The following is a 21652-nucleotide window of genomic DNA, read 5'->3' as shown; positions in this document are numbered from 1 at the left end:
CCAACTTTGGAAGGCCATAACTTTCAAATCATTGCTATGATTAGCTATTATAACTACTTTTCAAAAATGCTAGCTCATGATCTACAAGGTCAGAATGCCACTAGTGCCCTTCCATCAAGTTTTTAGACCTCATCTAGGCATTCTAAGGCCTCTAATGGTGAGCTTGAAGATTTTTCTACAAATTTTTACATTAAAGATCCTTAATAACTTCTCTAATAAGCTAGAGCAATGAGATTTTTATGGTAGGCTTATAATTCTAAAATGAACCTTCGAGTAGAAAATGAGAATTGTAAGAATTTGGTATAGCTCTGACACCATGTAAGAATTTGCTTAAGGAAAAAATTCACCCAAGAACTAAGAACTCAAACACAAGCACAACTGTAGACCAAAAATGAATATGATCAATTAATCAGAGTATGTCCTAATACATTGGTCTATTTAGTATGTGATGTGATGTCCAAACACACTAGGAGTGCCTGTATATAAAGGCCTCTCAAGAAGCACCTAAAATGTCTCTAGAAAGAACCAAGAGATAAGATAAGCATCATGACAACTAAGCACATGCTTATCCATTATTCTAGATGAGTGGATAAGAATGACAAGGTTGTAGACACCATGTGCATAAAAGAAGTGCGAACTCTTGTGTTGTCAACATGACAACTCACAAGAGTATGCATACTCTTAGGTGGCTAATAAATAAATAATAAAAATATGTATTAACCTAAGTAAACTTAAGTAAGTGTAAATAGTGAATACTTATTTACAGCAACAAGAACACTCCAAGCTTGTATGAAAAACTTACTAAAAATAGCAAGTTCCCATAAATAGTAACCACCCTGTCTAGTGCTTATTAAAATAGAAAAGATTGAAAAGAAAATATTTTTGGGTGATACAAGATTTCTCTTACACCTAGGATGCTCCTGCATCATGTTTCCTTGTTAGGGATATAATGTTTTATCACTTCTATTGAATTACTCTATTAGGAGTAATAGAAAAAGATCTATAAGGATCTACCTTTCTCAAGGACTTATCAACATAAATAAAATGTGTGCACTTAGTTAAGATATTTACAACCAGACTTCTAAGTCTACATTGTTAAAGGATTTTGTCTACTAACAATGAGAAAATAGTAGTAAAATTGATCTAATAAGATGCAACTTACATTATTGTCCAAATCTCTCTTCTTTTCAATCCCTTTATCAACTTTAGGTACTGATGTATCAAAATCCTTCCCTTCAACTACTTGGTGATATACTCTATACTAAATTTACCTACTCATATCTCTAGCATATGTCCTCTCCAACATCAATTTAACAATAATAGATTTGGTCTTTTATTGTAGTGGGTGTTTTTGAGAAATGAGAGCCATTTTTTTAGTGTGAAGAAGATGGGAGGAAGGAGAAAGATAATTGAACCAGCGAGTTGCAAATAATGGAAGAAGAAGAGTGAGATTTGGGACATTCTAGAATAGGGGAATTTTATAGGATTTATGGAGAAACTGAAAGGTATTAACCTTGCCATTACCTGAAACTTCATCAAAACTTGGAAAGACAAGAGTATAGTGGTGGGTAATAAGAGGATGGAGGTTTCTAAAGATATTATTGCTGAAGCAATGGATCTTGACACGAAGGGTATTAACTTCTACCGGGATAGGAAGCTTTCAGATCAAGCAATTGAAGAGTTTGTGGAAATGGCTAAGGAGCACAATAGGCTAGTGAAAATTGGTAATTCATACTTTAGCCTTGGCTCCATTTTTTGCCCTTGGAGATTTGTTATGTTTGTGGTGATTGAGTATCTTACTTTAGATGGCCACTTTACTAAGATATATGGACACCATTTTATGTTGGTTTGCCATTTTAGGGATAGGGTTAGGCTAAATTTGCCCTTCTATCTCAAAAAATATTTGGGTAACACTATTTTAGCCATTCAAAATGATTCTAAGGGTGATTATGCTTGTCATGAGGGGTTAATGGTTCTAGTTATGAGCCTTATGAAATCAAAAAAAGTGGATAGACCCTTACAAAGAAAGAAATCTTTAGATTGTGAGATGGAGGGAAGTGAACCAGAGGAGGAATTTGATGAGGATATGGAGGATGAAATTGTTTGAGGTTGAGATGAAGAAGAGGAAGAAATGTGATCTAGGGAGCTCATCTAGGAAGAAAAGGAAGGATAAGGAGATTGAATCTGAACAAGGCAGTGATTTTGAAGAGGAGCAAGAAGAGGATATTGAGAAGAGAGGAACATCGAGCAAGGTTTTGGGAAACAAGGGGAAGAATGTTGAAAGGGATTCTATCCCCTCTAATGATGAGCTCCTAATTAAGAGGGTGGAGAGAAAAAGGAAAAAAGTGCTTGCTTAGGATTTTGATACTAAGAAAGAACTTAAGGAGACTAAGATGGATAGAAATAAACAAGGGGGCCATGAGATTACCTTGAGCATAATAGGGATGAGGAAGACCAAGGTTTTCTAAAGGGAATCTTTGGTAACCTAGGGATTATGATGAAGCATATTGGCAATCTAAAGCAAAAAATGCAAGACATCTCAAGGGATCTTGATCAGCTCAACAGGATGGCTAGGGGGGAGAGAATGTTGAGTCAGCACATTAAGAGACTTTCTGAGGTTATAGGCAATGCTGAAGAGGTAAATAATTTGATGAAACATGTACTACCACTTGAAGCCAAGAATATAAATTTAGATGAGCTGGGAAAAGACCTTCAAAAAATAATGGATGGTCTAGATACTAGAGTGGATAACTTGGAGAAAATGATTAAGAAATTGGTCGATTAGAACTGGACTATCTCAAAGACTGTGGTTGACAACTTTAACACCTTGTTAAACAAGCGTGAACATGGTAAAGGCCAAGACTCTAAAGACATGAAAGAGGACTAGGGTCCAAGCAAGTGAACAAGGGTTAATTCCAAGAAGAATGAGGGTGTACTCTCCTCGATTCATGTAAACATAGTTTCCTTCATGGTGTGATTGATATACAAAGAGTTTGTACCATTTCAAACTTTTATGTTCTTCTTGTGCAACTTGATAAATACTCTGTCCATGTTTGGTAAGTATATTGTCATTCGATGTTCTCTAGACTTGGTTAAGCTTATATGGCTTAGTTAACTATTTTCTTGGTGTCCCTCCTAACTACTTTGTGTATGTAGTACTAGGTTGTAACTATTTCATACTTAAGATTCTGCTTTTCCTTGGCTTGGTTACAACAATGGCTTTGTAACAACATTCATTCACCAATGTCTTCTATTCTTACTAAACTACCTAGTTTCACTAATGACAAAAATGAGTGTGTATAGGAATAACATTCCCCCCCTTTAGCATTAGTGGATAAAACCTTCGACAAGGGAGCTCAAAAACTATCTTAGTGAAAAATTTCTCAACTTCTCCCTAGGATGTATACTTCTCTCATATCATGTCCTTACACTCGGTATAAAATACAATTTCCAAAAGATTTTTCAAAATTGTTTTTGTGTAATACCATTTTTACATATACATATATTATATATCATATACTCCCCTATATTTCATTTTTCTTAATATACATACATAGTCATAACGATAATCCCCCTTTTTATGACGTTTATGCCATAAACTCAAAAAATGTAAATTTTTTACTTAAAAGATATTCCCTATTGATAGAACTCCTTCAATTATTATGATATTCTCTACATTAGAATTATTATGAACTATTCTAATTATACAAGTTTTTACTAGGCTATTATTACTATCTATAGGATGCCCTTCCATGTTTTGGATAGAACCCCTCAACTAGGCGATTGTAGCTCTTAAGCCCAAAATAGATAAATCATGATTTAAAACTTGAACTTCTCTTAAATACTTCATTTCTATTGTTTTTATACCCATTGTTTGAAATGAAAACTTGTTTCTACACCTATAATCAATACTTTATTTAATGAAATTGATCTTATGTATGGATGACTATCACAAAGTAGCAACTACCTTCAACATTTGTACTATCCTAGTTAATCAACTATTTGTGTCCATTGTTTGTGCATCTAGAATCAAAGGATGCAAATTTAAAGTTTATCAAACTGAAGTTGTTGTTAGAAGTAGGGATTACTGGGGGGGGGGGGGGGGGGGGGTCAATCAGTATTCTACAAACTTTAGTCGCTATTTGGATATTATTTCTTACTTTAAACGATACCTAACAAAGTAATAAAGTAGTGTTGAATAGTAACAATAGCCATGCACAAAGATAACTTGTAACACCATATTTTGTTAACTAGTGAAACCTTGGCCAAGGAAAAACTACAATGGGGGTGATACCCACTAGATAATGTACTAATATATAAGTTCCTTGTTAGAGGATGGAACCTGTTAGGAGTCAATGAATAAATTTAGTATAAGGAGTCCCTATTAGGAGACTTTGAATCCTTGTTAGGAGATTCCAACCCTATTAGGAGCTATGGTACAATAGATGCAAGATGAGGCCACTGCCCAAACATGCACTTCCAATTACAAGAAGAGATCACTGCCCAAACAAGTAATCAGACTTCTAGAATGTAGGTACTTTCTTAGTTCAATCTTAAATCTTGAAATAGCTTTACAAACTTCACATATATTGTGTTCACAAAAGTGCACATACAATTTTCTCAACTTAATTTCTCCAAGATAACACACTTAAATTCACAAGATTTCATTTGCATAAATACCATGCCTTCACAAAAATTGCTGGTAGGTTAGCTAAGACCATAATATACTTTTCCAATAGAGTAAAAGTCTAGGATGTTAGCCCTAATTGAACAAGTAATTATTTTGTAAACAAAATAATCATTTCCTTCAATTTTGTTGTCCTATTTTGCTAAAATATGAATATATCTTTTCTGTATAGTCTGTACTGACTTCTAAGGTTATATGCATCATCATCAACATGTATACTATCTCCATCTAACTTCACTAGTCATAATATGACATCAACAAAAAGTTATAGACAAAACAATGCACTGCTATATACCAAATTCATACTTAGACAATTTTTTGATTACCAAAAGCTAAGTATCTTTTTTTCTGAGGTTTCCTGTAAGCATGTACATCATGTGTTGCCATAAAAAAACAAAATTACATATCTCCATTAGCCAATTTTCAATAATCTCCCCCTTTGGCATTGATGGCAACAAAATAAGGAAAATTGACAAAGTAACAAAAACTTAACAAAAATAAAGTAACATTACATCTATTATAATTTGTCCAACTTTACATATGCTCCCTCTTACAATATACTTTCATACTCATGCATTTCTCCCACTATTATTTTTTCTTTTTTCTTTTCACTTGATTTGCAATTTTCTATTGTCAATGACAAAAGTTAAAATGTCAAAATCTATCAAATAACTATCCATCTACTGTCAAAAATGTTGTCCTTCTGCCTTAAGCTGATAGAATCTTCATGCAATCATCAAAATTTTTCTTAAGGTTATCCATACCTTTAGTCCATGTTTCTTTAGTTGATTCAACAGAGGTGAGAATTGTACATAAGGCATATGATGGAATCTCAACTATATTCAGGTCTGAATACAAAATGTTAGAATAAGTGTCCTTGGCCTTGACACATTCCTCCAACTATTTCTCAACAAAAGATACTTTCAGAGCCATAAACTCTCTAAAATTTGACACTCTTTTCAAAATCTATTCCTTCTAAAGTTCTAGTTTCTTGATACCATTGTGAATACTGGCCACTTGTCTTTCAAAATCATCAACTTTACAAGATGGATGTTGTATCTGGCTAGATAGAGCTTCAAGCTCACTCATCTTTCCTCCAATCTAACAATCAATGTTGTTAGTGAGTTTACAAGATAGAGAACACTTAATGTACAATATCTTCCCATCCTGTTGACACTTCCAAAGTTCCTTGGTACAAGTATCAAGACTTATCAAATCATTCTTAATATTTAGACAAATAGTGCTAAACAAGTTAGCATCATGTGAAATCTATGCATTTACTTCTACAACACTCAACATATTAGTGAATTCCTCAACAAATAACTTTAGCACTACCAGTGCCCTCTATTCTAGATCTACTTCTGTGTGCTACACTGCCAGAGTACTATGTAGTCTGTCAGTAACCTCCATCAAGGTTTTTTGTAGGCTCTTCACTATTCTTTTCTTTTGAATAAGTTTTGACAAGGATGGCACCAAATTAGTTTGAACATCATCATTAGTTGCTAGGTTGGCAAGTAAAAGTAGAGTAGATGAACTAGAAGGTTTAGTGTCATCCTCCCTTTGCTTCTTGGTTACCTCTTTGACTCTTCTCTTTTCTTCTTCTTTCTTTTCACTTTCCTTCCTTTCATTTTCTCTCTTATCTTCTTCTTTGAATCTTTTCTTCTTTTCATCCTCTATTTTCTTTCTCATTACTTCTTCTGCTACTCTTTTCTTTTCATCTTCTTCTCATCCTCAAGCAATTTTTGCTTGGCCTCTTCTATTTTCCTTTTCTCTTCCTCTAATAATCTCTTCTCTTCTTCAATTTTCTCTAGTTTTTCTTCAATATCCTTGATATTAGGTTCATTCTATTTGGAACCTTTAAATGGATTTGTATCATCAATGTTAATGGTAACATTGGTCTAATCTATCTACATAGTGTCATTGCTTACTAACACTTCCAAGGTTCTAGGTGCTTGTGAAGATGTTGCCTCAATATCCTTGATATTAGGTTCATTCTATTTGGAACCTTTAAATGGATTTGTATCATCAATGTTAATGGTAACATTGGTCTAATCTATCTACATAGTGTCACTGCTTACTAACACTTCTGAGGTTCTAGGTTCTTGTGAAGATTTTGCCTTAGTCTCTATCAATATCTGACTTATTGCTGCTGCACCCTTACTTCTTAATTTATCTTTCTCACCCACCATAAAAAAAATGGTCTCACTTTATTCCTCAAGTACAGTGCTAGATTGTTCAACAATCTCTTAATTTCTTCTTCATCAATAGCCTTGCAAATAGTCCTTAGCATAGACTTCTAAAGTTCTAAATCTTCTTCTCTTGTTGGTGCCTTCTTCTCATTAAGTCTATCATAGAACTTTTGGTTCACTATACCCTTAATATCCTTCAATTTCAAATTATTGGCTATAATATATCTCACAGTAGAGATATCAATCTGATCTTTTTTAAAGTTGTTATACAAATCATAGAATTTGTTCATCTGAACAAAGTTTCCCTCAATAGAAATAGCATAGTTGATCTTTTCTATCTTTAGCTTCTAGGGTTGCTGAGTGTTTCTCATTGATTTCTTTGATGTTATCACCTTCTTTGCTTGCTTGACTTGTTGTTCTTGTTCTTCTTCATCAATATACTCAAAAATTGTCAACAATGTCTTTTGTCTCTTGCCTAGTCCAGTAACTTGTTGCTTGACCCTTTTAGTCTTTGTGGACACTGTTTTCACTAATCTCTCATATTTTCTCTTTGGTTTACTTGGTTTTACATCTGATATTATTGCATATGAAATGCTCTATTTGGAAGATGTCTCTACAACAAATACTAACAAAGGTTGCACATTCAATATTCCTTTCTTCATGGTTTTCCTGACTACCTGTGATTCACTCTCAGTCATACTAGCCTTTGATAAAGCTTTCTTCATAATAAAATCTATGTTCTTGTGCAATGCCTTCTCCAAGGATGCATGATGAGCTGACTAGGTAATCTTGTCATAGGTTCCAACTCTATATTCAACTTTGTCCTTCTATAATTTCAACAGTAAATCAATATATCCAACTACTATATCATCACTCAATTCATAACCTAAGGGATCAAGAAATGTTTCCTGAGGTTCTACTACTTGAATATAAGTATAATCTATATCAACCATAATACAAATATCTTCTTTAAATGTATCTAAAAATGTAGGTTCAATTATGAATCTCCGTCTCATTTCATTTTAAAATGTCTTAATAATCAAGTTTCCACTATCCAATATCTTATCTGCAGGATGTCTTCTACATACTTTTGTAATATTCTCCATTGTACACCTATCATTTCTCATCGTCTCTATGAATAATAAATATGAAAATATTTTAAGCACATGAAAGAATCAATGACTGAAATCTAAACACACTATTCTAAGTCCTCTTGATCTTTTCTAGGTTCTCAAGTAATTGCATTCTTAGAATTTCACTAAGATTAACTTGTTCCTTCTCTACACATATCTTATATGCTACATAGATGAATCTGGCTAATAATTCATCAATCTTTGAGCTTGCACATAGAGAGTAGACAATGATTATACTTAGAATTCTTACATCGTCTTGCTTAATGGTGCTGATCACCATGGCCTTTCCATTATACACTGCTTTGGTATAACTGTCAACTTTCTTCTTGACCATTTTCTCACCTATGGGTACATTGCCTTGTTTACTAAGACCAATTACCTCATGAATAATGTTGGCTAAGATATCAATTACACTATCTTGCATCCATAGTTTCTCATCACGTATCCTACTTAGTATAATTTGTGTCCAAATCATGATAGAAATGATATTTGAACATGTCTAGTTCCTTCAAGTGTTCAAATTTGGGTTTCGCAGACATGTCATGATTGAAAACTAATTCCACATGCTTTTTCTTATATTCACTTCGAATAGATTCAAATTTATTGTTAAGATAACTTTCTCTATCTTCTAGATATGCTACATTATTCAAAGTAATGGATAATGCTAAGTTAGGGTTTCCTTCAATAGGTTTCATAGAAACAAATTTTAGCTTAAATATGTCCTCATTCTCAATGTTGTGCACTAATGACATATCCATTCTTCTTAAAAAAATGAGCTTTTACCAAATAAATTTGCAGAAAAATGATAAAATATCTGTTTCCAAAAATAGGGTTTGCTTCAAAATCACCTTAACAAGTCACTTTTGAGTGCTCTTTGCTTCGGGTGTATTCATAATGAAGTGAAAATCAAGTCTATACTCCATTTATTCCATCAACTTGAATTTTCATTAATTGCATACTTTGCAAACATGAAAAACTATCAATTACATTTTGTAATGAAATAACTACTCTATCTAATCTTCAGATGCCACCCAAGGTTTGTCATAGCTTTCTTCTATCATAACAAAGCTCCACAAAGAAGTTTTCTACAAAAACATAGTTTTCATCTTCTGCTACAAAATTAACTTTTTTTGTAATACCAGTAACATTTACTTCCTTTATAACTTGTCTAAATAAGCTCCAAACTGCAAATGAGCTTAGGTATCATCTAAACATATCTCAATACACCTTTTCCCAACTTCGCTACCTCTAATTCAATCTCCGAATGATGTTCTCAAATTTTGGTGCTGTGAACAAGCTTAATTTAACTTAATTGAATCAAACTTGATAATGAACTTTGATCTTCCTATCTCACCATCATCTAACTTGTCTTTTGAGATGTCCAATCCTTTTACAAATGCCTCATTGTGTTCTTCTTGAAGTTCATTGAGTACATTTCTTTGTTCCTCATTGTCTTTTTTAGTTCTAGAGTTCCTTTCATGGTTCCTTCTATCATTTTTGATGTTTAGGGTTTTAGGTTGAAGAATTTCCTATATGGTCTTAAACAAGCCTCTAGAGCTTGGAATGAAAGGATAAACAATTATCTCACCAAGTTGGGATTTGTCAAAATTCAAAAAAATACAGATTTATTAAGGTTCAAGAATAAAATATGTATATACAACTTTCAATTTGGGCTTCTCTGCAGAAAATAAAACTAATAATTATCAATACAATAAAGTTTAAAGTAGAGTAATGAGACTTGCCACGAGTCAGGCAAGTTTCCTAGGTCAACTAGTTAGGTAACCTCAACTGGATCAAAATGGTCCATAAATTTGTCTCAGTAGGTCACCTTGGGTGAGTTGCCTGACTCTCTTAACCTGCAGGTCAACCATGTGAATCACAAGTCATGATGCATGTGACCCGATTGTGGATTGGCAAATACAGATGCCCAAAAACAATTATTGCTTTGTTCTTTTTTATGGTTATTTTCCTCATAACCCTAAAAGGGCTTTGATAATACTCTAATGTGAGAACCTTAAACCCCAACCCTAAACCCTAAACCCTAAACCCTACACCCTAAACCCTAACACTAAACCTAAACCCTAAACCCAAAAAGTTATGCTTTAGACATTTAAAAGCCATCAAGTTTACCAAGCACAATTAAAAAGCCATCAAATTTATCAAACAACTAAACTATATTGAAACAAAGAAACCCTAGTTAAAAAAAACCTCTTTGCCTTTCCAATATCTCATGATTTGGAGAGAACCTCTAAAATTTAGTTGCTTCTTCCATTGTTCCTTCTATCTCTAAAGTTTTTGTCCATTCTGCAATACTTTGTTGTATGTCTATTGCCTGGATATCAAATTGCCTCAATCCTTGCCTTTCTGAGCTATGGTTATTTTTGAAATAAGCCTTATTTTAAGCATTAAAATGGTCACTTTCCCTCAAAATTTTTGAGAAATTTTGCCTTCAAATCCTCTAGCTAATCACCAGCTCTGCCTTGCACTTTGAATTTTCAAATTTCACCATCAGATTCTCAAATTATGGCAGGTTAATAAAGGAACCAAAAGTACATTTTTTCAACCGCATCATTAACCATTAACCTTTTAAAAGGTTTGGGGGTCAAAATATGTATTCCAAACCAAATCATTAACCATTAACCTTTTGAGAAGAGGTCAATGTTTGAGTCCAAAATACATGTTTCTAAGATAGTTATTAACCTCTTTGTTTAGATGATAAATGTCAAAAACTAGAAGGAAGATTATCATAGTGAGGATGATTGTTTAAAACAACTACTAACATCTCCAACCTATTTGTATAAGGACAAGATTGGAAATTGAGGGCAAATGTGATTTCTTCATAACACATGCGAATATATCCACCCATGATTTCCTTTCTACCTACACAACAAATGAAGAGAGTCATTATGTTGTGATAACCCTGCATCAAATTCCCTAAAGACAAAATTTGATGCCATCTAAACTAAGCATTTCATGATTCCCAACATATTTATATTGGTGGCAGATTGTGGTATGAGAATGGAGCTATTGTAGAATCAAGGAAGAAATATGATAAGGAATTGAGGTAATGAAATAGTTTATAGTCTAGATTGTAGCACTTTAGATTGATTTCCCCTCATGTGAGAGTCAGTTTGAAGCCTAAAAAATGTAGGGGATTATCACAGCAATTGGTGGAAGCTATTCTTGTCATCAAGGAAAACTCATAGTATCCTATGGTGCCTCCTGAGCTAGATTTGATAGATTCAAAAGGACATGATGATAAATGACATTTAGATCTTTTTTTAGAAATACAACATTAAGTGGAAATGCTTACATCATTCCCCAATCTGCAATACTCCATGATGATGCATCAATGATACATATGTAATCTGATAGAAGGCCCCTATAGGTGCCATATTCCCTGAATTGGACTAATATGTGATTTAAAGTCTCTCACACTCAATGCACAGAGAAGGAGTTCATTTCTAACCCAAGACATTTAAAAAGAACATAGACATCAAAGCTGAAAGAGTAGGAAAGGTGGACTAAATATGACTTGTTTGATTGAATGCACAATTAGAACGTGGTTGAATTGTTTGACCAAATAATGGACTTCAATTGGAAGCTTTGTAAATTAATATAACAATTAGAAAGACCCAACATAGGCACATGAATTATTTGACATAATTCCTTTATGGATGCTTAGAAGCCACACCATGATTTTCTACAGCACCTAAAATGAGAAGAAAGCTTAAGCATATATATCTTGTACCCACAATGATGGAAATATGTGTTGTAAGACAGAGTTCTATATATAGTTTGCTTCAAATGATGCATTGATCAAATATATGTAGAGTTATTAATAGTAACTAGAATTTGTGAAGTACACTAAGGAAATTGAAAGCATTTAAAGTAATAGAAAGATTAGCAACCAAATGACGAAATACAAGTATCATAGTTTCATACAAGTATAATAGTTTGATACAAGTATCAAAGGCCAGATTATGCTCCCATTTTAGAAAGTACACTTCCTAATATTGGTGATATTATTTTAGGAAGTGTTTTCCTTCAAGATTTTTGGTCATCTCTTGAGAGTGAGGACAAGACCTTTTAGCCAAAAAAATATTGGAAAGCAGTTTGGCTTGAGAAGGAGGGCACCCCATCTCAACACAGTGCCCTAATCTAGTGTTGGAATGCATGAAAACCTATCATCCAAATACCAAGGAAGTAATTTCATGAAATAATAAAGTGATTGTCTATCTAGATCTTGTTTCTATTGCCATTGCCTTCCGATTACCTACCAAAGTGCAATATGCCAACATCAATTTAAGAATCGCCAAAGAGTACTATATGGTGAATCAAATTCAGTGTTTAAATACTATTGCTAGATTATGGCTCTTGTAACCAACAAGGAAAGGGAAATCTCAACTAGTCAAGTCCATCCACGGATCATTGTTAAAAGAAGATGTAGCGAATATGGTGACTCTATTAAGAAGGATAATAGGACTTTAGGATTCACATGAGTTCAAGGGTTGGATGTTCTTATTTATTAACATGATTTGTGAAGGGAAGCAACACATTGATTGGGCTGAAATTATTAGTGACTCAATGCAAAGGCAACTCATAGAACTTCAAGAAAATGATTGTTTTTATATGACTTCTTATCTTTTCTATGCTATTGCAAGCACCAAAAGTTGGTCGAGGCTTAACCGGCAAGGTATAATACAACTATTATTTACAATCATCTTCCTCAAATATAGTATGAAAGTAGGCTACACCATTTTAGAAGAGTGAATGACACATTCATGATGTTGACTATAACTGAAATTCAAGGAAACATGGGAGTTAAAATTTCATCAGAAGTAGCAATGAAAGTACAAAAATATGGAAGTGTTTTCATATAGTTCCCAAAATTTACTTATATTAGGTTAGCTTCCTATGATGGGTATCTCCTTATGCTACCTAGATTTGTTAATGATAAATTATTATTGATTGAAATGTGCAAACAAATTAGTCAAATCAATAAGCTTTGCAAGAACATGAGGATCGATGAAATACATTTCCCTATCGACAGTGGATATTATAGTTTTGATACTACATCAAATATGAGGAACATAGAGAGATCCATCACCACAATTAATTTAAATCCTTATATTATGCATTACCCTTATGATAGTAAAGGCTATGCAGTTAATGAGTTAAAGCTAAACCCTAGCCTTGATCACTTTTTGGCTATAGAAGAATTTTGGGAAGATTTTGAAAATGATTTTGAAGTCAAGAAGAGAGATTGGATGTGGCTTACTGTAAGGCAGGTGATAGACTTCAAGGTGGGTATTGATGTGACAAGTATAAATGATGATGAAGTTTCCTTGGTCGATCCCTTCTAATATGAGAAAATTGAATTACTATATCTTCCTCCTATTGATTGGTCAGTTTAAGAGTTGAAAAACCTGAAGGAAAGAACTACATATGTCCTTAAAAGAATAAGGGATTGGGTCAGTAGAATTAAAGAAGAAAAAGTGACTAGTGAATTTCAAAGTAAAGAGAAGAGAGGTAATCAAGAAATGGCATTGGCGGCAACTTATGGTGAGAAAATACAACAATTGATACGAGTGCTCTAGATCAAGATGAAGATCTAAATCAACCAGCCAAATTTACAATCAAAAGAAGGACAAAAATGAAAGGTAAATCTACTAGAGTGAATCAGGAAAGAAATGAACCTAATGAGAAGGATCAAAGAACTCGTCAAACTATTGAACAACACATCCCTGTTACATCCTCTCATGACATAGTAATTCCTCCTTCGAGCCTCTCTCCTCCTGAAGTATCATTAATAGATATCACATAATTAGATAAGCAATTATCTAATTTATAAGATATCATGATGATTGCTGAAAATAGAATTGGTGGCATGAAAGTTTCACTTCTAGCTACTACACATTCATGGATCCAAACCAATCTTCAAAAGAAGAAGAAAGTTGTTCAAATGATCCCCCTCTATTTGATGTGATTTCTGGCTTCCTCTAGAAGCCTCCTAAAGTGAAAAGGACTAAAGTGATGTCTAGGTTGGCCGTTGATAAAAATTTAGGCAATTTCTATGTAGAAATAACAAAGCCCATAGTAGAGGAGAACATTGATGAAGCATCCAAATCAGATTTCATTCTAAATAAGGTTGATCTTGGTCCATCTACTATGGAAAGCAACTTTTAGAATTTTGAAGTGACTCCTACCCAAATGTTACAAAGAGAAAATATCCAAGGAGCAATTCAAAGAGAAAGTTTAGATACTAGTGTCTTACATCAAATCGATTAGTGATTCCTCCAAAGTGAAGCAATAGTTACTTCATTAGCCTTAGTAGACCCTGATGGTATTCTTGATCATGCTATTGTTGAAAGAGTAAACAAGCACATAGTATGATGATCAAAGCTTGGATAAATAGAATGATAGAATATGATTCAAAAATCATAATTGGAGTGAAGGAAATATATGGAGAAGCCATCAAATAGATACAAGAAATGTCTAAAGAGCTAGAAAGCAGCAAAGAGCTGAAGACCTTGCAAAAAGAGGTTGATGAATTACAAGAAATGTCCAAGTTAGATACAAACACCTTGGTTCTTGAGAAAACTATTGTTGATCCAAGTGATAATTAAACATGTATCTAGAGTAAAAGTATTAATTGGATGATGATAAATATCAGCAAAGGGATCACTGAGTTTGAAAAACTAATTGCTTCATTGGAACAGTTCAAAACAAAAGTTACGAATGAACTAGTTTCCACTGTCATAGGTGGGGTGGCACAGTAAATGATCTTCAACATATTGATTGTCGATTTCTTCTTGATTCCTTCAGTATCTAAATTCATTCATAAGTAGAGAATCGAGTGTCAGATGCCAGAACTATGATGAAGCTCAGTTTAGTCGCAATCACTTTGGAGGATTATAACATTTCAGCCTATCAATAAGAGTCAGAAGAGATCCAAGATAAATACTTTACTACCAAACTCAAGATGGAGAATGTGTTCATTCCCAATTATGATTCAATGGTGACCATCCTCGATGCTTATAGGGCTTTTTGGGATAAGTCAATCATGTCTAGATAGATAGAGTTCATAGCTAGAAGACTAGTGATTGAATATGTATGCATTCTTAGTAATTCTAGCTAAAGTTTTGTTTTTGGAGTTTTCCTTGTATAATTTAATTTTAGTGAGGTTAATTAAGCTCTCCAAAATTATGTATTTTGGAATTACATATTTTGGAGTTAGTTATTAACCACAAGAGGGTAGTTCTTAACCTTTGTGTCTATATAAGGAGTCATTCTTGGCTTTCTAAAGGACTTTTTGGATTTGAAAATAAGGGGACACTATGCTAAAGTTTTGGTAGAAGAACAATCTTTGGAAATTGTGTATAGATTTTGTTCTTGTGATTAGAAATTTCCTTTATGTTCTTGGTGCAAAGAAATAAAAAGGAAACACATTTTGAGTTCTCTTTCTACATATCTGAAAGTAGAAATGTTGATTCTTTCTATGTAATGGGTGTTTTCATGGTATTTTGCAAATGTTCATAAATTATTGAACCAACATTGTGCTAATAGTAGCCTTCAAGTGTAGATCTTGATTGTTGTTATCAACAGGTTATGTTAATTCAAGAAAGCTATCAAGTCATGTGGTGCATTCGTCATCATGAGCTTTCTCATCTTTTAAGGTTTGATTTCATTCTTATTTGAAAACTTCAAAATTATATCATACGAGGGAGCTACCCCTCTAAACATAGAGGAAGGCCACATACCAAGGGCCTATCCAACTTTTGTGAATAGTTTTCCACATACACTCCATTGGGCCATTTTTATAGTGACAAATCTATTTGCCAACAATGTCTAAATTTGTTGCATAATTGACATACTGGTGCTCTACCTCTAGGATTTTGTTGATCATTAGGTGCATGACAATTTTGCAATGTGTCCAAAGTTGTTACACTTATAACACATGATCTATCTTCTGTCTTCATAAGGTCTTCCTTCTCTCGATGTCCTTTCATTAGATCTTCTTCTATCTATAGGGTTAGTATTTTTAGACATCCTACTATTTCTTCTATCATTATCATATTTAGGTTTCCTACAATCAATTTTTTTATGACCCATACCATGATAATTATGACAACAAAAGTCCTTAACTTGATTAAATGACTTATTTGTACAATCTCTTTTCATATGACCTATTTTATTACATGGAAAACACTTACCTCTATATTCATACCTAGTTTCCTTAGGAGATTCCACTTGCTTTGGTTCATCCAAAATTTCAACTTCCTTGTCTTGTCCAACTTCTTTAGGTTTATCAAAGATTGACTAGATTCAATCTTATTATCAGATTTATCTTTTTCTTTTGGATCCGATCTAATCTGAGGTTTCTTCACAAACATGTTAATTAGATAACCAAGACTAGTCTTATCATAAGTAGGTCTCTATATTGATATTAAAATATCAAGCTTTTGTCTAGTAGAATAGAGCTTCTCAAGTTGTTTCTTGCACTATGTTAATTCACCTTTCATAGTAGTATTGTACTTATGAAGTTCTTCATGATCTTCTTTCAATGTTTTTCAAATTTATTTGCTAGACTTGCTCTTAGATCTACATTTTAGTCTTCAAATCAGATTCAACTTTGCTAGGATCATTTCTCAAAGTCAATTTAAAATTTGTAATCTTCAATTCATGCTTCAAGATCTTGTACTCTATCTCCAACATCAAACAACCATCATTGCTAGTTTTAGATATAATAGATTTAGGCTTGGATTTGAGATGTTCAATGTTTTCCTTCAATTGTCCAATGTAGACTTTGGAGTCTTCATATCTATCCTTCAACTTATCTCTTTCTTTAGTAAGGAGATCAATTTTTTCAAGTGCCTCTTCAAGGTTCTTCATCAACTATTCCATATCCACAAGGATCTTACTCAAGCTATTAAGCCTCTTTAGAGTAACTGAACTCTGATACCAATTGTTAGAAATAGGGATTACTAGGGGGGGGGGGGGGGGAATCAATAATCTACAAAATTTAGTGGCCAAATAGATATTATTTCTTACTTTAAACCATACATAACAAAGTAATAAAGTAATGTTGAACACTAATAGTAACCATGCACAAAGATGACTCATAACACCATATTTTGTTAACTAGGGAAACCTTGGCCAAGGGAAAACCCCAGTGGGGATGATACACACTAGATAATATATTGATATATATCCTTGTTAGAGGATGGACCCCATTAGGAGTCAATGAGAAAATTTAGTATAAGTATCCCTGTTAGGAGACTTTGAATCCCTATTAGGAGATTCCAACCCTATTAGGAGTTGTGGTATAGTAGACACAAGATGAGCCCACTACTCAAACATGCAATTCCAATTACAAGAAGAGCTCACTGCCCAAATAAGTAATTAGATTTCTAGAATATAGGTACTTTCTTAGTTTGATCTCAAATCTTAAAATAGCTTCAAAAACTTCGCATATATCACTTTCACAAAAGTTCACATACAATTGCTCAACTCAATTTCTCCAAGATAGCACACTTAAATTTTCAAGATGTCCTTTTCATAAATACCATGCCTTTACACAAATTGCTACTAGGTCGACTAAGACCATAATATACATTTCCAACTTAGATTAAAAATCTAGGATGTTAGCCCTAATTGGACAAGTAATTATTTTAATTGGTTGAGGTATGTTTAAATACCTTTTCCAAATGTTATTGAATGCTATGCATTTATGTGATAGTGATAATGAATGTTAAAGAATGAAAGAATGTTACATGCCATCTTTGGATATTATGAGATTTTTTTATGGATTCTCATTATTATTTTTTACTTCATGTAATAATGAGTAAATGTTTTATTTTATTAATGGATGAAAGAAAAAATGAACTTTAGATGTTAACAAGGAATTTAGAGTTATACTAGGGGAGGAGGGGGTGGGTTATGGAAGATTATCAACTTAAGGTATGTTTCACTCCTCATTATTGATATTTTACATCTCTTTATTATGTATTTTAGACTTTCTTGCTTTATCATTTAATAAAATTGATCTTTTATATGGACTATCGTAGAGTATTAATTCTTTTGGCTTCAACATTTGCACTATCCTAGTCAATAAACTATTTGCATCCATTGTTTGTCCACCCATAATCAAGGGTATGTAACTTTATCACTTGTAACTATAATTTACAAACACTACAAACAAATAGTTAAATTACTCAAATATTCAACCAATGATATTATAATTCTTAAAATAAGCTTACACATTCATCCATAAGTCTTATAAAATATTGTTGTTCTTATAAAATCAACTTACATATGTTTCTTTAGTTGACATAATGATGGAAATGAAATAGACATAGATCATGAGATTGTTAGAGTAAATAAATAAATAAATAATTATTAATTATTTATTCTATTACTTAAGCTTACTTAGGTAAATTCATGTAGTTAATAGTTGTAGAGATAAGTTGTTGACAACATGGGAGTTTATTCCCTTCTAGCATGTTCCACCTTTTTGTGGAAAGTGAGCTTAGTTGTCAACCTTATCTTCTACTACCTTCCAAGCTTGTTTTACAAGCTTCTTTGAGGTCTTTATAAGTGACCTCTCTCTCATTGTAAAATCCATCCATTCACATAGCAATTCTAATGTCCTATTGTGAAATATTTTCTTGTGCAATTCTTGCTTCAAGCTCTTGCTCCTTAGGTTTCTCTTTAGAAAGCTATTTACATTGCAGGTGATCTTGGCGCATTTTTGGAGTTGGATTCTCAACTCCTATAGAGATAACTTAAAAAGTTAAATGGAAAGAAATTATTTCAAGAACATCACCTTAACATTATGTTTATGTTAGAAACCCATTGTGCGAGAAAACTTCCAAAACTAAATTTATTAAGTATAATTCAACCACCACCTCCCCTCCCACCTTGTAATGATGATGATATATACATACTCTTCTGACACCAAGAAAGTCTATTTGTGGTAATAATTTTGTTACACATATATACACCAAGTTGAGGGAATCCATTTTAGACTAGCCATAGGATTTATTCATATTAATCTTTGATCTATACCTCTCCACACATCCCATCCACTTTTATAATTAAAATAGTTCATAAAAAAATTGGGCTGAACTTGTATAATTAGAATTGTTCATAATACTTGAAGTATTTTTAATTAGGACAATTTATAATAATTGAACTATTCTAAGTATGATTTCCAGTTGCCTTCAACTCTTCCATTTATCAACTAATAGTTCATATAAAAATTGCACTATAGAACCTTGATTATCTTTGAAAATCTTCTAGTGCACAATTATCCTCTTCACTTTTTTTCTTCATCTATCAATTAAAATCCTTAATTTAGATTCTTTTCTTAGGAAAAAGACTTGTTTTAAAGGTTCTTTCAACTTTTCCATCTGATGGTTATTGCATCAAATTTTTCTCAGGCAACTATTAAATAAGCCATTCTAGTTAGTACTATAATGTACATGCTATTATGTCTCATGGAAGAATCCACCTGCCCTTGTCTAGTCATAATAGAAACATTGGTATTTGCAGGACCATGGTCAACCAAACTATGGCCTAAAGTGGCAGTAAAAAGCCAACAAATTAGGGTACAGTTGACACATAATTCTAAAGTAGATATGGGATTTATATCAAAAAGTTATAAGAAACAAATCTATACAAAATTGCATGTAGTTTCTAAAATACGAGGCCTTATGTGGAGAAAAATTATTTGATTTTTTAAAAATTTGAATTTTAATGCAATATGACAAAAATTAAAAGTAGGTGTATGTCTGACTACCTTAATCAAAATTAAATGATAATATTGTTGGAATATTTAGAATAACTGAGAGGAGGGAGGGGATTGTGGGGTGAATTAGTTATCCAAGATCTAAATGTACAAATAAAACTTTTTAGTACTTAATATATTCATATCCATATATTCATATCATGCATTCATCTATTAGATCACCCAATACCTTTAAAATTTGTAACTTAATGTCCTAGGTCAAAAAACTTTGCAAAAATGTAAACATGAAACATTACATATTCAATAAAAAAATTGACACAAGGATTTAACATGGAAACCCAATTTGGAAAAAAGCACTGGTAATATGTTACCAATTTTCACTATTAGGAGGCAACCCTGTTAAAGGTTACAATGCACACTGTTAAATGTGACCCTATTAAAGGATTTCAATCACCATGTTAGCAATGAGCCATGTTAAAGGACTTTAGAACATTCCATTAGAATTTCATCCTATTAAAGTATTTACTTATGACTGTTAGGTCAACCTTAGTCCAAAGGATTTCTCCAAACTAATACAGTTGTTAGAGAGTAGTAGTAGGACTTGATCTTATAACAAAACAACTCACTCGTAGATAAAATATCTATGTTCATCTCTTCATTAGCTTGACATTGAATCTCCTTTATGTCTGATAGCTTGTTCACCCCTTCAAGCCTTCACCTCCTTAAGCCTTCATGCTTAGTATGCTATTTGTAGATTCATCCCTTAAGCCCTCATATAAAGCAATACCATCAGACTTCTTCTCTATCTATCTTTTCTCAACTCTTCCTTACTCTTCAAAAACCATCAACAAATTTTTCTTTTTCCTTAGTGTCCTCATTTAGATTTTTTTTCCACTTAACCACAATCATCTATTCTAGGGTTAGGTAGGATTCATTTAATCTAACCATCTTTGTATTTTGTTCTTCCTCTAGAAACTTCTCTTACAATCTTCCTTAGATACACCTGAAAAGGTTTATCTTGAATTTTGTACCACTAGCTCATCAAGCTTATCTTCCACACACTTCACACAATTCAAGAAATCAACTTTTTTGGCTCAATTTCTTCAAAATTTTGATTAAATTCTTTATGCTATCACTTGGAAACAACTAGCTTCTAATGCTCGACCAACACTAGGTTGCTTGACATCCACAAAAATTTACTCAACACAAATTGTCTTTTTACTGGTGCTTGAGACATACTAATTTTTCTTAGCATACACTTTTTCTTCACATTGCTAGGCACATAGTGATTTTCTACTTGTCTTGAACTAACATCGCTTAGCACCCATTGTTTTCTTGGTCAAGCTTAGTAGACACATTTCACTTTCCTTCTTCTCCTTGACTTTACTTGTGTTACCTTTCATTTTAGCCTTAAGTAGATAAACAATGCACTATATCATTGTAGTCTTATCTAGTCTTAGTGCTCATTTTATACACCATATAACTCAACCTTTCTTTAGGTATTCTTGTTATCTTTTCTTCTTTAAATCCTCTTCATCAATCAAGCAAATGATAGCATTCAAACCAAAGTAAGCAATTGTCTTATCAAGAAGAAACAAGTTTGACATCAGTGAAAAAATAATGATTGTTCCACATTCTTATACTTTCAACAATCTTCTTTCTCAACAATCTCCCTCTTTGGCATTGATAGAAAGCCAATACCAACAACAATACCAAAAAGAAAATTAATACCTTGTATTGAAATATCTTCCTCTATCAGTGTCTTTCCTTCTTCTGTATAGGCTACTATTAAATTTTATCTATTTTGATCAACTCTGTAAATCTCTTCTTCTTGTGCCTCTTTGACTTACTCTCTCTTTTCTAATTTTTAAAACATCTCCCCCATTTTTCT

Source organism: Cupressus sempervirens, chromosome 1 (genome assembly GCF_028749045.1).
Source record: "Cupressus sempervirens isolate cs-2001-9-10 chromosome 1, ASM2874904v1, whole genome shotgun sequence".
NCBI lineage: Eukaryota > Viridiplantae > Streptophyta > Pinopsida > Cupressales > Cupressaceae > Cupressus > Cupressus sempervirens.
Note: the sequence above shows the minus strand (reverse complement) of the source record.